General features: G+C 43.3%; 1 protein-coding gene and 1 non-coding gene across 2 annotated transcripts in view; both read left to right on the forward strand.

Annotated features, from left to right (window-relative positions):
* LOC133160169 (uncharacterized) overlaps positions 1 to 17,141 on the forward strand; it is a 143,350-nt gene that overhangs the window by 125,483 nt on the left and 726 nt on the right. The gene's annotated exons all lie outside the window — the stretch shown is intronic.
* Positions 13,247 to 13,328, forward strand: trnas-gcu (transfer RNA serine (anticodon GCU)). The gene has a single exon. It is a non-coding gene; the product is annotated as a tRNA-Ser (tRNA).

Here is a 17,141-nt window from a genome sequence, read left to right on the forward strand (position 1 = left end):
GCAAACTGGCTATGATATTTATCAAAATTCATTGATCACCGAAATGCAGTACTCAGGTCCATGTCATATTCGCTACCAATCGGAATGTAACGGCATCAGCTAATTTGATACGGGGCTCGTTGGTCGAGGGGAATGATTCTCGCTAAGGGTGCGAGAGGTATTGGGTTCAACTATCGTATGAGGCCTACTTTGAAACACAGCTGGCGCATCATTTACAGGCTGCATTTGCGTGACACGTGATATGAATTTAGACAGAGCTAAGAACTACCAAATGGAATGTATCAGAGTCAGCATGGTTCCATCTAAAGTGAGTGAAAGAAGCCAGTTTTCACCCAGTCTCAAATCAGGTACCACAACATAATTGCAGCGCAAAATCGTTTCAATGTGTCATGGACTTTGCATAGGAACCAGCAATGACAAGAAATAGTAGAGGAAGCTGTTTCCACCCAGTCTCGAACTGGGGATCTTTCACGTGTTAGGCCAAGGGTCGGCAACCCAAAATGTTCAAAAAGCCATGTTGTCCCCCCCCCCACACATAAAAAAACCCCATACCTGTCTAGAGCGGCAAAAATCTAAAAACCTTTTATAAGATAATATAGACTGTCAATACACGACCTGTATGCCTACTATTAAAATAATTAAGTAGGCTACAAATACAAAGCGACGCAAAACGTTGCCCCTGGATAGCCGCCAGACTTTGTTGTGCAGCAGGAGATCGGCATATTCCCTCTCAACTTCATCTAGCAATTCACGGAACTGATGGTGGTTTAATGCTTTTGCGATTATTTTCTTCACAATTTGGATGACAAGGTTCATTACCTCCATACACTCTGGTGGGAATGTTTACGCACACAACGCCTCTTGGTGCACTATGCAATGGAATGCAAGCAAATTTCGATCCAATGCTTTCTGTCGTAAAGTCACAAACTTTTGCGACCCTCTCAAACTCGGTGTGCCGTCTGTAGCGTCTGAAATCAGGTTGCCAGTGTGTATCGCTGTCATTTAAACACTGCAGCACAGCCTCGCAGATGTCCTCCCCCCGTTTTTGGCCTTTTAGTGGTATAAATTTCTTCTTGCGGCCCATTAGAGTTCACGTCCCTGCATACCAGAGCTGTCTGTTCGATATCCGTCATGTCACACAACTCATCACAGGCAATTGAGAAAGCTGGAGCTGAATTGATGTCCTTGATACATGAGTATCATGAACTCATGCCCTTCTTAAGATCTAAGGCCCCATCCCTGAAGATGAGAGGCCAAGTGTACTCAGCCTGCGTCAGAAGTGGTATGACGTACGGAAGTGAGGCATGGGTCCTGAAAACAGAACACAAAGACAAACTAAACAGATCAGAAATGAGGATGATCAGATGGATGTGTGGTGTGTCAATGAGGGAGGAAAAGACCAGTGCAGAGCTGAGAAAGAAGATGGGAGTGGAGGCCATAGTGGATGAGATGAGGAGAGGCAGACTGCGATGGTACGGACATGTAGTGAGGAAGGACGAGAACGACTGGGTGAAGAAAGTTATGTCGTATAACGTAGAGGGAACAAGACCCAGTGGCCGACCTAAAAAGACCTGGCAGACGACCGTGGCAGCCGACATGAAGGCACTCGGCATCAACCACGAGATGGCCATGGACCGTTCCCGGTGGAAGAAAGCCATATCGATAATCCAGAATCCATGATTTGCTGATCGGTAATATTGTTTGCCATTCGAATTACCATTTCGTTCACTGATTTTGCTGAGAGAGGCAGGTCTTTAATTTTTGGAATGATCTTGGTTTTGTTTTTGAAGTCCGAAAATAGGCACTGATATTTTAACGAATGAGTCCTTCATCGGCCATCGGTGAATGGTTTTCCGCGCTTTATTATCTCCCGGGCTGCAACAAAACTTGCAGCAGTCGTAGAGTTTGGAGATGCAATCTATTTCTTGAAACTGTTTTTTCGTTCCTCAAATTGCACCTTTCCTCTCAGTTCCAACTGGGTGATCGGCAGCAAATTTAGCATGCTTTAGCTGAAAACGTCACTCCAAATTGCTCTTTTTGTTATATTTGACAACTTCTCATTGCAAATCCAACATTCAGGCAATCCTTCAGCATTGGTAATGAAAGCAAATAGTTGAGTCCATTCTTTCTTAAACCCTCTGTTCTTATCAGCAATCTTTCTCTTTTTGCCTTTAGAATCCATGGCCCGTCACTCAAACACCTGTTTGTTTACAACTCGCCTGTGCTGTGTCGCAATTTTGCGCCATTCTAAAATTCAGTATTTTTAATATATTCACAACTACATACATTTTCTACAGAATAAGAATGTTTGTGTCATGATTACCATCTAAAAACATATATATAAAAAAAACAGCTTTTTCCATTTTCACGCATTTTTGCAAGAGCTACAGGGAGCAGCTAGGATTGTGCTAAAGAGCTGCATGAGGCTCTGGAGCCGTGGGTTGACGACCCCTGAACTAGCCCCATTTAATCTGAGGTGCATGTCATATGGGCTATCAATTGCAATGAAACGGCTTGGTTAATTGACCTTGGGTCTCTTCCGTCTGCTATTTTGTTTCTCATCATACATAAAACATCACTTAAATCTGCCATCATGTGTTACCCATTGCGCCACTCGCCCTACAACACTGTATTGACTGTAAACTTGTGTGGAAAACTGTCATTGTCCAAAGGAAGGCTGTTTAGCAAAAGTGACCAGCAGACAAATTCAACAAGGTAATTTGATTATGCCATAACCCGGATTTGAACCGAACCAAGAAACGAACCGAAAGGAACCAATCAGATGGCCCGAATCCAAGCACGGTGGATGGTGGCGGTGGTAAACAGTGATATTTGAGTGAAATGAAGTTTATAGGATTTGCAGACAGTGTGGAATCATTATTTCAACAAAAGTAGGCAGGTGCATACATTTGGGCACCCCAAGAGAAAAATGACATCAATATTTAGTAGATCCTCCTTTTGCAGAAATAACAGCCTATAAACCAGGGGTCCTGAACCTTTAATCGGTCAAACTAGGGGTTCGGTGAGTCGGTCTCAGAGGTTCAGCAGAGCCTCTACTGGGGAGGTCCGAACACACCTGATTTATCAATTTGTGATAACGCATATCTGAACTGATCTCGTAAAGGCAACAGCAGAAGTCACACTGATTTGCTGGTATGTCATTTGACGTGAATTCATGCATTATGTTGGTTTTATTCTTTGAACAAGGTGATGTTCATGCACGGCTCATTTTGTGTGCCAGTAAAAAACATCTATGTCTTGAATTTGAAAACAATATATAACATTTTTTCACTAACGAGGGGTTCGGTGATTGCGCATATGAAACTGGTGGGATTCGGTACCTCCAACAAGGAACCACTGCTCTAAACACTTCCGAAAGCTTCCAATGAGAGTGTGAATTCTGGTTGAAGGAATATTGGACCATTCTTCTTGACAAATCGTTAACTCCAATAAACTTCATTTCACTTCTCAAATATCACTGTGTCTGTCTGCTATATGATATATTTAACTGAAATTGCTGATGCGAACAGCCAAGGATTTATAAAGAAAATGTTGAAATTGATTGGGGCGCCCAAACCTTTGCATACGACGTATATGTATATGACCAAAGATTTGAGGTCCAACCGGGACTAAAACTTTGATCACTGGATTCAGAGTGTAGAGCGCTCATGGAACCCTCAGGTGTAGGGAAGCATACAATTTCATGGGGCAGCACACAAGCTATCACCATTTTGCAAATTTTTCCCAGCTAAATGACAAATTATTTGAGGTCCCACCGTGACTTGAACTCGGATCACTGGATTCAGAGTCCAGAGTGCTCACCATTACACCATAGAACCCTGGCAGTGACAGAGGGAGGAGCATAATTTTTCTTAGCACAATGCACTAACTAAGGTCCCCACTTTACAAAATTGACAGAAGTAGTGGAGGCAGGGCTGACACACTCATAGGGCTGTCCACAAAGTACTGAATTGGAATTTCCAATTGTTTCATGTAAATGACTACAAATTGGAAGTTCCACCAAGACTTGAACTTGGATTGCTAGATTCAGAGTGCTCACAATCACACCATGCCAACATTGACTAAATGATTGATTGATTGATTGATTGATTGATTGATTGATTGGTTGGTTGGTTGATTGAACATTTATTGATCCCGGGGTTGGGGAAATTCAGGCCCAATCAGAATCCATACCACAGAGCGGGTATACAAAAGACACAGAAGGCATGAGCGCAACTCAATAGGCTCTCATAAGGCTGCCACACAACAGCGCCACAAAGAAAGCCAGTAAGTGCGAAAGATAAAAGCCATCAAAGCAAAGGAAAAAAAGTAACAGCGGCCAACCAGCACCCCTCAATATCAAAGAACACTCCAAAACACACAAAATAGCCTCCATGGGGTCCATAAACAGGTGTAAGGACAGTCCAATTCAACGGCGCCCAATGGACCGTGGTCGTGAATTGGTGAAAACATCACAAAACAGGCAAACGTGTGAGCAGCGTCCTGGGCACGTGCAGATGGACACCACGGGGCTAGCACGGCGAAAGTCGTTGGTTCCGACGAGCACGAGGCTGCGAGGCCAAGGCGAGGGACCCGTCAGCACCGGCCGGATAAGCAGGAAGCCGTCGTAGAGTTACGCCGGTCTCAACCGATTACTCGGTAATCCAGAAGAGCATTAGCTTTAAAACCATCCAAGATCTAAAGTAAGTTCCACCAGTTGACATTGTAACTCGGAGAACATGTGATTACTTTATCAAATACTATATGGCTCCTGTTTGCCGAGGTGTCCCTGGCACACTTTGCAAAGCAGACAACACTGACAAATAGATTTAGAAAATGTTGTTTCCACCCAGTCTCAAACGGGGTGTTTCGCGTCTTAGAAGAACATGATGACCACTACGCTATGGAAACTGCTGTGAAGTCCAAAGCATTTTGAGAAGCCTGGCAAAAGTTCAACAAAAGTGAGTGAGGAAGAAAGCAGGCACTTATAAACTTTTTGATTTGCTTTTCAAAACTGTGCCAGCAAAAGCAATTTTTCCATACAAAGAAATAAACTCCACGTCGGGGAATTGAAGCCCGATTTGCCGAGCCCAGGCTGCGTCGTTTCGCTAAAGGGTACCTGATTTGAGACTGGGTGAAAACCAGGTTTCGCACTTTTGTTTAACTTTTGCCAGGCTCTTCAAAAGGCTATGTGTCAGCGCAGTTTCCATGGTGTAGTGGTTATCACATTCCCTCACACGCTGAAGGTCCCTGGTTGGAAACAAGTCTTATGATCCTTTTGATTTTAGACTCCGCGTCGGGGAATTGAGCCTCAGTTTGCCGAGCCGAGGCCGTGAATAGTATAGCTAAAACGGCCTGTTGCGTTTTGTTCAAGGTGTCCATCGTTAAGCAAGGAAAACAAAAATGTGGAGTAACAGTTTTTGTAACAGATATTAGGTTTTTTAATGGCAGTCAGTGCACAAGGCACTTCAGCAGATGAAACAACAACGTCAAACTTCAAATCAGAAGGCTTTATACTGACCAAAAGCAGGAACTAGGAAGGGAACGAAAGGGAAGGATAAGGTCTTTTCTGTTATCACCTGAATGTCCTGTTATATACTGACTGTTTTGTGACTATGTGTCATGGAACTTAACTGAGCTCTGTGTGCCGTGTCTGTGCTCACTGCCTATGTGTAAGTGAAAGTCACAAAGCTCTGTGTGCTGTGTCTGTGCTCTGATTGAGCAACTATGTTTGGGTAAATTATTTACACATTGATTGATATGTTTGTATAAACTAATAGGAGTATCTGCATATTGCTGTTGCTCCCTCTTCAGGCCCTAAACTGATCGGCATTCAATTCCATCCATTCCGTCCATTATCGGTACTGCGAGGGGTCGCAGGCGTGCTGGAGCCTATCCCAGCAGTCATCGGACAGTAGGCGGGGGACACGTTATAACTGGTTGCCAGACAATCGCAGGGCACACAGAGACAATAATCATTCACACTGGCACTCACACCTATGGGCAGTTTGGATTACTAAATCGGCTGACCAAGCATGTTTTTGTGATGTGGGAGGAAAACCCGGAGAACCTACAAACTCCACACAGGGAGCACCAGATCACAAGTCAAAAGTCCTTACATGATACAAATGGATTTGCTTTCATGTCGAATCGTATGCTTTGCATGTTTGAGTGGGGATTTGGGGAGGTTTCACCAAACGTGAATAAATGATGGAGTAACCGTAAAGATCTCAAATAGTGATGGTTCGGGTGCGCTTGGTGCCCAGCAGCCCTCACCTTTGGTCCAGTAAGTAAGGTGCACCACTGTAGCAGATGTTTCCATAGTGTAGTGATTATCACGTTTGCCTAACACGCGAAAAGTCCCCAGTTCGTGACTGGGTAGAAACAGTTTCGTTACATTCCGATTGGTAGCGAATATGACATGGACCTGAGGACTTCATTTCAGTGATTATTCTGATATCATAGCCAGTTTGGACGTGTCCTTTCAGAGTCATAATTGTGTGTCTACCGCTGCCAGGCCTAAAAAAAAAAATGGGAACGCCTAAGGGAGTTTCGCCAAGTTGAATTAGGAAGAACTTTATGAAATAAAGTTGATGTTGAAACGTAGTTGGACGTAATGTCTGGAAGCTTGTGTTCAACAGAAGGCTGTTTGGTAACAAAGTCAAAGTCAAATTTATTTATATAGCACATTTCATACACAGAGGCAATTCAAAGTGCTTTACAAAACAAATTATTGAAAGCAGGTGAAGCAATGCATAGCATTTACCGTATTTTCCGCCCTATAAGGTGCACCTAAAAACCTAAATTTTTATCAAAAGTCGACAGTGCGCCTTATAGTCCGGTGCGCCTTATATATGGATCAAGTGATGAATTTGTTGATCCATACTGGTTGTACACAGTGCTCTGCCACAATGTTTTAGTACGTTTTAGTACGACTAGTAAATTACAAGGTCGCATCGCTTCCCAACATTACGGTAACTGTAGTCAGGGGCCGTCACCGAATAGCTGTTGTGCCCGCGAGGCTATTTCATGTCAAAATAGGCTGCTCTGTTCATGTTTCGAGTAAATCTACGGATCGATATGGAGGGGAAACATAGGTAAGTAGTACCAATGCGTTAGATCGAACTTTAGTCAGTTCTGATCATTTTATAGGAGATCGTTTGAGAAACGCGATTGTTTACACTTTACTGAGGCTCATGGGAGATTGCGAGCTGAGGCTCATAGGAAATTGCGAATGGCTAATGCTATAACGATAGCTGCTATACGCGCGAGGCTATTTCATGTCAAAATAGGCTGCTCTGTTCATGTTTTGAGTAAATCTACGGATCGATATGGAAGGGAAACATAGGTAAGTAGTACCAATGCGTTAGATCGAACTTTAGTCAGTTCTGATCATTTTATAGGAGATCGTTTGAGAAACGCAATTGTTTACACTTTGCTGAGGCTCATGGGAGATTGCGAGCTGAGGCTCATAGGAAATTGCGGATGGCTAATGCTATAATGATAGCTGCTATACGCGTGAGGCTACTTCATGTCAAAATAGGCTGCTCTGTTAATGTTTCGAGTAAATCTACGGATCGATATGGAAGGGAAACATATGTAAGTAGTACCAATGCGTTAGATCGAACTTTAGTCAGTTCCAATAATTTTATAGGAGATCGTTTGAGAAACGCGATTGTTTACAGAGGGCTCATTGGTTATTGGCTAGTGGGTGCATACCGCAACCCTAGTCAACCTCAGTTTGTTGCAGTAAAGCTTCTATTTTATGCGCCTTATAGTTCGGTGCGCCTTATATATGGACAAAGTTTTAAAATGGGCCGTTAATTGAAGGTACGCCTTATACCCCGGTGCGCCTAATAGGGCGCAAAATACGGTACATAAATTCATTTAAAAAAAATAGATTACAACGTCATTGATAGATTATAGAACAGAATCACATCAGGTCAGAGCCTGGCATAAATTCATTTAAGAACATTTAAGAACATTTTAGATTATAATAAACAAACAGAAACAAAAACAACATCATTGCTTTAGAAGCAGCTAGAAAGCAAAAGAGAATAAAAAAGTTTGAAGTTTTATTTAGATGAAGTTTAGATTTAAAGATGGGTAGGGTAGGTGTTAGGGTGGTGCTCACTCTAACTTATTTTGCAAGAACCACACAGGAGTCAAGTAAGTCATTTTAAACATCTGCAGGCGGAGAGTCCATTCATAGCTGTGGTTACAGCGATGGTCGAATGGAGGTCTGACTCAGGCCTTTTCAGGTGCATATTTATTGAGAGAAAAAGAGTGGGGTTGAAAGTGGGGGTGTGGGAACACACAGGAGGGGGTGAAGCCGCTCCCCTGCTGATCAAAGCATAGCAGGGGGCCTTTTACGACTTTCTGTAAACAAAGCAACTTTGATTGCTTCCTCTGCGTCTAGTCAATCAGTTGAAAAGATCTTCGCACTTTGGTCAACTACTTTTGTCTAGACAGGACAAGCTAGTTAAATTATTACAGGTTACATTACAACATAATCATACGATAAAGATATTCTGCAAACCCTAACAGTAGGGGCAGATCTAATGTCCTCTGGGAGTTTATTCCAGCTATGGGGGGCATAATGGCAAAAAGCAGCTTCACCATGTTTTGTTTTGTACCTGGGAACAATTAGCAGGCCTGTTCCCGATGACCTAAGTGATCTAGAAGGTTCATAGTGTTGGAGCAGTTCAGAGAGGTATTTTGGCCCTGGCCCATTTAGAGATTTATAAACTATTAGCAGAATCTTAAAATCTATTCTATGGCATACTGGTAGCCAGTGTAGGGACTTGAGTATTGGTGAAATGTGTTCTGCTTTCTTGGTTCTTGTTAGAACTCGAGCAGCAGCATTTTGAATGAGCTGTAGTTGTTTCATAGCTTTCTTTGGTAGGCCTTCGAAGAGGCTGTTCCCGTAGTCCAATCTGCTAGATATGAAGGCATGAATTAATTTTTCAAGATCTTGTTTGGATGTATAGCCTCTGAGCCTTGCTATTTTTTTTAGCTGGAAGAAGGCACATTTTCAATAATAATGCCAAGAATTTGTACTTGTTCCTTTTGTTTAAGGGCTAGGGATTTTAATTGAGCAGTGACTTTGAGCCTTTCTGCTTTAGCGCCAAAGACAATTATCTCTGTTTTGTCCTTGTTTAGTTGGAGGAAATTCTGGCACATCCAGTCATTTATTTGCTCAATGGTTTGGTATAGTGTATTTATAGGGGTATAGTCATCCGATGAGAGGGCTATATAAAGTTGTGTGTCATCTGCGTAGCTGTGGTAGGCTATGTTGTTTTTTGGAGTATTGGGCCAATTGGGAGCATGTAGAGATTGAATAGGACCGGATTTAGGATTGAGCCTTGGGGTACCCCACATGTCATATTGGTCAGGTCAGAGATGAAATTGCCGATAGAGATAAAGTAGTTCCTGTCTTGCAGATAGGATCTGAACCAGTCAAGAACCTTGCCGGAAAGACCCACCCAGTTTTCCAGTCTGTCTAATAGAATTTCATGGTCAACCGTATTGAACGCAGCACTAAGGTCTAGTGCAGGGGTGGGCAAACTACGGCCCGCGGGCCACATCCAGCCCACGAGACCGTTTAATCTGGCCCGCCAACCCTGAACAAATTGTATTATTAAACTTTTTTTTTTTTGGTCATTTTGCCTGCAATGACTGCGTTTCCCCAGTAGATGGCGAAGCGCTCGCATGCGCATTTACTACCAGAAGCCGTGTCAGAAAGCTCGGTGCACACTCACAAGTGCGTGTACGTACTCAGTAGTACGGACATGGCGCACTCTCGCTCTATTCGTATCAGTCCCGAATTTAGAGCGTGGGCTTTGACGACAGCATTCTTGTAATTCGCGCGCTGAGCTTTCAGATGCAGTTTTGCGCTAAAGCCAGCCACAAACCTTCCCCTGGAATCTTTCCATTAAAATGAGTCCCCCAAGGAAAAGCAAGGTGAACACAGTGCCGAGCGTTTAAAAGAGTCGCCAATTTGGCCCGACGTACGCGACGTGACGTTATTCTGTTATTCATAATAACAGTGTCGTATTTTATGAGAATCACTGATAGCAGGTTTTTTTGTGAATTTTTTTTTTTTTTTAATGCTGTTAATAAATGCATTTGTTTTCAAAAAACTTGTTTGGAATATCCATGCTTTACTACCTACTAAAGGCCAAAATCTTTTATGCAATGACCTTTGCAGGTCGCTTATATGACTTCACACAAAGCCTACGTCCATCTGCTCCTGGTTCGGCCCACCGGTCCAAATCTAGAACCCAGTTCGGCCCGCGAGTCAAAAAGTTTGCCCACCCCTGGTCTAGTGACACTAGAATTAAGATTTTACCTGAATCCGTGTTCATTCGGATGTCATTGATAACTCTGAGAAGCGCAGTTTCGGTGCTGTGATGGGGTCGGAAACCGGATTGGAAGGGATCTAGTATGTTATTGGAGGATAGGAAGGCACAGAGTTGTTGATAGACAGTTCTTTCGAGTATTTTGCTTGAAACAGGAAGATTTGATACTGGTCTGAAATTGCTGATTATGGAGTGGTCAAGATTAGGCTCCTTTAATAGGGGCTTCACAACAGCAGTTTTCAAAGATCGTGGAAAGATGCCTGTAAGTAGAGAAGTGTTTATTATCTGCAGTAGGTCTGGGGCAAGGCATTTGTGGACATTTTTTTAGAAAGCTTGTTGGCAAGGTGTCAAGGCAGCATGTTGAGGATTTAAGGCTTTGCACTGTTTCTTCTAGTTGTTTTTGGTCAATGATATTAAATTGGGTCATGTTTACTAGGCACCTTTTCAGTTGGTGCATTGGTGCCATAGGTCCTTTTACTGATGGCTAATCTGATGTTTTTAATTTTATCCTTGAAGAAGGTTGCAAATCCATTGCATTTGACAGTGGATAGGAAATCAGGGGCAATTGGAGGGGGGGCGTTTGTTAGCCTGTTAATGGTGGCAAAGAGAGTACGAGCGTCATTTGTGATTTTGTTGATTATGTCAGCAAAGAAAGATTGTCTGGGGTTTTTTTAGTTCTTGGTTATAGGATTTAAGGCTGTCTTTGTAAATATCATGATGAATGTGAAGTTTAGTTTTCCGCCATTTGCGTTCTGCTTTTCTAGACTCTCTTTTTTATCTTTTACAGAGAGAGAGCATGTCCATGGTGCTTTCTAGGAGGTCATTGACAGATTCTGATGGAAGGGTAGGGGCCTGCGAGAAGGCCTCCATAAATAGTGTACTAGTGGCCTGATTAAAGTGCCGCTTTTTAATGGTTTGTGGTTGACTGAGAGCTATAGGGGTGACCTTCATTTCGATAAAGATGCAGAAGTGATCAGATAAGGCAATATCGACTGCTGAGAGGAAAGATGACTCAAGACCTCTGGTTATGAATAAATCTAGTGTATGGCCTCTGTTGTGTGTAGGTCCAGAGATATGCTGGGATAGGTCGAAGGTGTCAAGGAGGTCGTTTAGTTCTTTGATGTTATTATCATTGAGTTTGTCTATGTGAATATTAAAGTCACCTACTATTGATATACAGTCATGTTCCAAGGAGATTATAGCGAGGAGTTCAGAGAATTCGACGAAGAAGTTATTAGCATAACCTGGGGGTCTGTATACAACCATAAGTAGGACAGGGGGAGAAGACTTCATTACAACTGCAAGATACTCAAACGAAAGACAATCTCCAAATGACGTCCGTTTACATTGAAACAAATCAGAATAGATTAGGAAAACGCCTCCCCCTCTCTTTCCGATTCTGAGGGCGTCAATGCAGTTGGAATTAGGTGGAGTTGATTCATTAAGGATATATTCTCTGTTATCTAGATCAAGCCAGGTCTCTGTAAGAAACATGATATCTAATTCATTACTCGTAATGAGGTCATTGATGAGAAGTGATTTATTGACTAATGATCTAATATTGAGCAGGGCCGCTCGAATTGTTTTGGTTCTGGTGGAGTGTTTTGATTTCTGGAGCTGTTTCTGACGGATGGGTATCAGGTTTGATCCAGGGACGGAACAAATGATGATAGGGTTGTTTATTCTAGGAGTGATCAGCGTTGTGATAGCTTCTGGAGTATGTTGCTGTGTGACCTTGTTCTTGCTGTTTTTGGGTGAGGAATTTTCTTTAGAACTCTGGCTTGCGGGGAGTAATGGGACAAGGGGGGACGTATGGGGGGAGTTAGGTGAGGGAAAGGGGGTTTGTGTAGAGAGCTGTTCAGTTTGCTTATGGGGAGGGGTTGAGCCTGGGTGGAGCATCGATGGGGGCTGGGTTCGTTCAGGTCGGTTTGGGGATCCTGGGTGGAGCATCGATAGGGGCTGGCTATATTGATGTTTGCCCGTTCAATCCTCTCATTCATGTGTGATGAGAAGGGCAGTGGAGGGGGGGAGGGAGAAAGGGATATGGAGGAGGGTGGGAAGTGGGGGGTGGATTAGAGAAGGGGGGTGGGGTTCTGGGGGTGTGTAGGGTGAGGTGTGGGGGGCTGGAGTATGAAGCTGTTGTTGAGTCTGGTGGTGCGGGAGCGCAGGCTCCTATACCTCTTCCCAGAGAGCAGAAGATCAAACAAAGAGTGAGCGGGGTGACTCACATCACTCACAATCGTGGTCGCCTTGCGGGTGAGATGGGAGATGTAAATGTCTTTCAAGGAGGGGAGTGAAGCACCAATAATCTTACCAGCCGTGTTCACTATGCGCTGCAGGGCCTTCCAGTTGTAGTCAGTGCAGCCGCCACCCCAAACAGCAATACAGCTGGAGAGGACGCTCTCAATGGTGCCACGGTAAAATGTAGTCATGACGGCCGGAGGCTATACAGTCATGCAATAGCATACAAGAAATTTAGGTTATTTTCTTTAGGATCTTCAGCCGAGATACCCAGGCAGACCATGAAAGAATGTTGATGTTAAAATGTTAGTGGAACTATCCAACTGCGCAGAGCCGATGATCCCAAAGATTCGGGGTGAGACAACATTGAAAAAATGTTTTTCTTTGCTGACAGTGTCACTTCTTCTGTGGCTTAGCTCTTCTTCATTTCACATCTAAAGTATCGTATCATTTTACCTTGTAGCTTATACTACCCCGTACATGACATATCATGTCGCCCATACAACTCATGCATGAGATGCGATGGCTGAGATATTTAGGCGATGGGTTGCTACTCCATTGTGCTCTCCACTCAGCATTTCATCATAGTCGGATTTTCACACAAAGTATCTCGGCACAACGTGTTGTCAATGCCATATGAGCAAGACGAGGTGGCCGAGAGGTTAAGGCGATGGATTGCTAATCCATTGTGCTCTGCACGCATGGGTTCAAATCCCATCCTCGTCGAAAGTTAATGTTACATTCTTTTACAGTGGAGCCTCGGTTTCTGAACGTCCCGGTTCTCGAACAAATCAATATTTGAACAAAAAATTCGAGAATTTTTTGCTCCGGATGTCGAACGAAATTCGATTGTCAAACCTCACGAGAGGACCCGCATGCCAACTGACTCCGTTCGTTATTACATTCTAGTTACTCTGAAGATTGCAACAACTCTAATCATGCCTCCAAAGGAAGCAAGTGGGATAAGTGTTGTTGATGATGTCCGTTGTTGGGTCAGGAAAACTAAGATGTGGGGTAACGGTTTGTTCTTTATTGGCAAGATCTTGGGTTGTTTAATGGGGGTCAGTACACATGGCACTTCAGCAGATGTAACAACATCCTCCATCTCCAGGTAAGAAGCTTTTATACTGTCCGGAAAAGGCGGGAAAGCAACACCTGATCATTTGGTATCGATGTGTATTGGAGAGTCACTGCTGCGTGTGTGTATTTGTGTGCGTGTGTGTGTGTGTATGTGTTTGTTTGTGTGTGTTGTTGTAAGGCGGACGTAGTTGAGAGCGCCATGAGAACGTTAAAGGGGCGTGGATTGTATATATAAAACCCGCACCCTATGATGCGGTGCGCCATATGTGTGTTAAACACAGTCATGGCACACATAACTGAGACTGCGCCTTTTATTACGGTGCACGTTTTAATCGTGAAAATACGGTAACTCGTCAGCGTTGGTTTACTGCAATTTGACGACAAACCGCAAAACTATTGGACATGGAAAGTATCATTTATTGGCGCGACTAAAGACTTAAATTTATCAGAAAGAGAGGAGTTCGACCTACTAACAAGGTGGCTAGATCCAAGATCTGCAGAACAGGTGAAAAGGGTTCATGCAGTACCCGCTGGAGGCGTAAAGATGATTTGGGAACGGCTTGAAGAGTGTCACCGTTCCTCAGAAGCAATTGAGGACACACTGCTAAACAAGATAGAGGAGTTTCCAAGGCTAACAAACAAAGACACGAGCCAGCTAAGAGACCCGGGAGACATCTTGTATGAGCTATTGTTGTCAGGCTTGGATCAGGGAGAGGACTCGGATGCAGAGTGCAAACAAAAGGTATTTATTCGAACAGGCTGGAGACAGCACAAAGAAACCAAAAGCGCCTCAAAAAGAGGGAAAACAAGGCTGAAGACAGCAAAAACCAAAAGCACCTCAAAACGAGGGAAAACACGGTGGCAAAAAACAAAATTGAAAAACAGCGCTCAGGCTTGACAAAAAAAAGGTATCTTCTAAACTAGGTTCTCTAAAGCAATATCTGTTACTCACGCGATCGCTGGTGCTCAAGACGGGACAAGACGTGAAGGAATGGGGTCAAAATACAAAAAGTCCTGCCTAGCTACAAAAACAGATATGCTCAAACCTCATTGAATAAAGTACATAAGTAGAAAAGTATATTCACATATTCAATCAATAAAAGAAACATTTTAAGCATATAATTATACCTACACACCAACTCAATAAAGAAGACATAACTAGACATTTTTGATAGGTGGTAATGACAAAGGTTTTTATAACTTTATGAACTGATATATATTTCTGAGCACTTTGAAATAACAAATGTTTTTTGATATATTGCTTGAATAGCTTAATGACCCTTAAGGAACTGTTTAATGCATGCCTGATGATTCTCTAAATCACGGACACTGCCAAAGTCGTCTAAAAATGTTCAGTACTTGATTGTATTTTATGTTTTGACTAATGCTAGACGCCAATTTTCGATTACTACTGAACGTTCTGGACAGAGGGAAATATTTTGCCTAACAAAGAAAATATATGGTTGGAAGCATGATTAAACTAAGAAAATAATGACGTAAGCAAAGACATGGAGTATCAAAAGAACAAACTTTGCATAGTCAAGGAACATTAATAGATTAATGATGTCACAGACAAAAAGCTCACATAATTTCGTACAAAATGACAAAATTGAAATAATTATGAAAGGATGAGGTGAGACAGTCTATGTGCAAGAATGGAGGGGAATGTTTACAGGAAGGTCACTTGGAGATAAAAACCAGCAGGTGCCAGAGGGAGCCAGCCAAGGACTCGGCCAAAGATGATCGCCAAGGCCGAAAGACGGGATGGAAGACAACAGCCCCCACACACACTGAATCGCTCATAACCACCACCCACTCCCATGAAATCAGAATCTCCTGCGAACTTGCCACACCCCCTGACTCATCACCCAACAAACTCGGCCCACATTGGCATGTGGAAATGAATATAAGCTGACCAAAGAACCTTGAATGTGGCGTTTTCTGAATGGAGACTCTCTGCTCTTGAAAGGCCCAGCGCTGTATTGTACTTTCCTGAAAACAGAGCTTTCTTAACAAGAATTGTGATTGAACTCAACCAACCTGTGTAAGTCTAATTTCTGCTTCAGTGTCTTAGCATTTTCCTAAATCTGAAGAAATCAAACGAGCATGCAGTGAGTAAATTGGATAACAGGTGATTGGCAATGGCCATGAGGCGCAGATAGCGCGCTCCCTAAATTGTGGACAAAATCCAACAGACGCACTGGCACAAGACAAGGGGAAGACGCTGGCTAAATACACATAGAAAGGTGAGGACACAGGTGCAGACAATTAGGACCAAAGACACAGGTGCACACAATTGGGATCAGGGAAGACAAGTAGCCTGACACACAGAGGAAGGACCCACGAACTGAAACGAGAGGAGAGTTACCAAAACAAAACAGGAAGTGACAATACGACAAACAGGACAAGACAAAAACAACTCACAAAACATAACAGCATGACAATTGTGGGAGCTGTCAGGGTTTTCCAAACTATCTTGATCATATGATTATGTTGGAATGTATGTAACCAGTAATAAATAACCTAGCTAGATTAGTTTTATGCTTATGTTGGTGCGTAACCAGTAATAAATAACATAGATTGTCCCATCCTACACAATGTCGTAAAACATCTCCTGCTATGCTTTGACTAGAGGTCAAGGGCTTTTTCTTCTCTATCCAGTCCACTGTCACCCCCACCCTGTTTTTCTCAATAAAAACGCTCTTGCGGGAAGCGAGAGTCAGACGTCGTTCGATCATTGACGAATGGACTCTCCACCTGCAGGTGCCCAAAAAGACTTAATTGTCTCCCATGTGGTTCTTGCAAAATAAGTTGGTGAGCACCACTCGAACAGGAACCAAGACAGATGATTGATTGATTGATTGATTGATTGATTGATTGATTGATTGATTGATTGAAACTTTATAGATCCCCGGGAGTGGGGAAATTCAGGCCCCAGTCGCCGTGGGATAGAGAAAACGTAATTTCGGTCTCTTTGTGTGTTGTGACATGTGGAGAGATTGACAATAAAGCTGACTTTGACTTTTGACTTTGATAGAGCTGGTATGTAAAAGACACCCAGATGACATGAGCGCAACTCAGTGACGTCATATGATGGCGCCGCGGATGGCAGCCACGGTGAGTCGCTCTCTGTTTATTTGTCTTATTTTGTGTGTTTTCTGTGTCCTCTGCTGTCCATCCCGGATCACTTTTACCAGAGAAGCTCTGTTAAACATCGGACAGACTTCTTCTGGTATTTTCTCTCCTGTTCTCTCCGATTCAGACTGTTTGTCGGAGATTCTAGCCGGAGCGGCGGTGCTGTACAAGCTAGCGCGACGACGGCGGCGCGGAAAGCGAGCCGGAGCACTCGTAAGGCTGAGGCAGAAAGGGTTCCGTTCTGCCCTACCGTCAATTCATCTGGCGAATGTCCGCTCCCTGGCGAACAAAATGGATGAACTGCTGCTCCTCACTTCAAGGAAC

Source organism: Syngnathus typhle, linkage group LG9 (assembly GCF_033458585.1).
Source record: "Syngnathus typhle isolate RoL2023-S1 ecotype Sweden linkage group LG9, RoL_Styp_1.0, whole genome shotgun sequence".
NCBI classification, from domain to species: Eukaryota; Metazoa; Chordata; class Actinopteri; order Syngnathiformes; family Syngnathidae; genus Syngnathus; species Syngnathus typhle.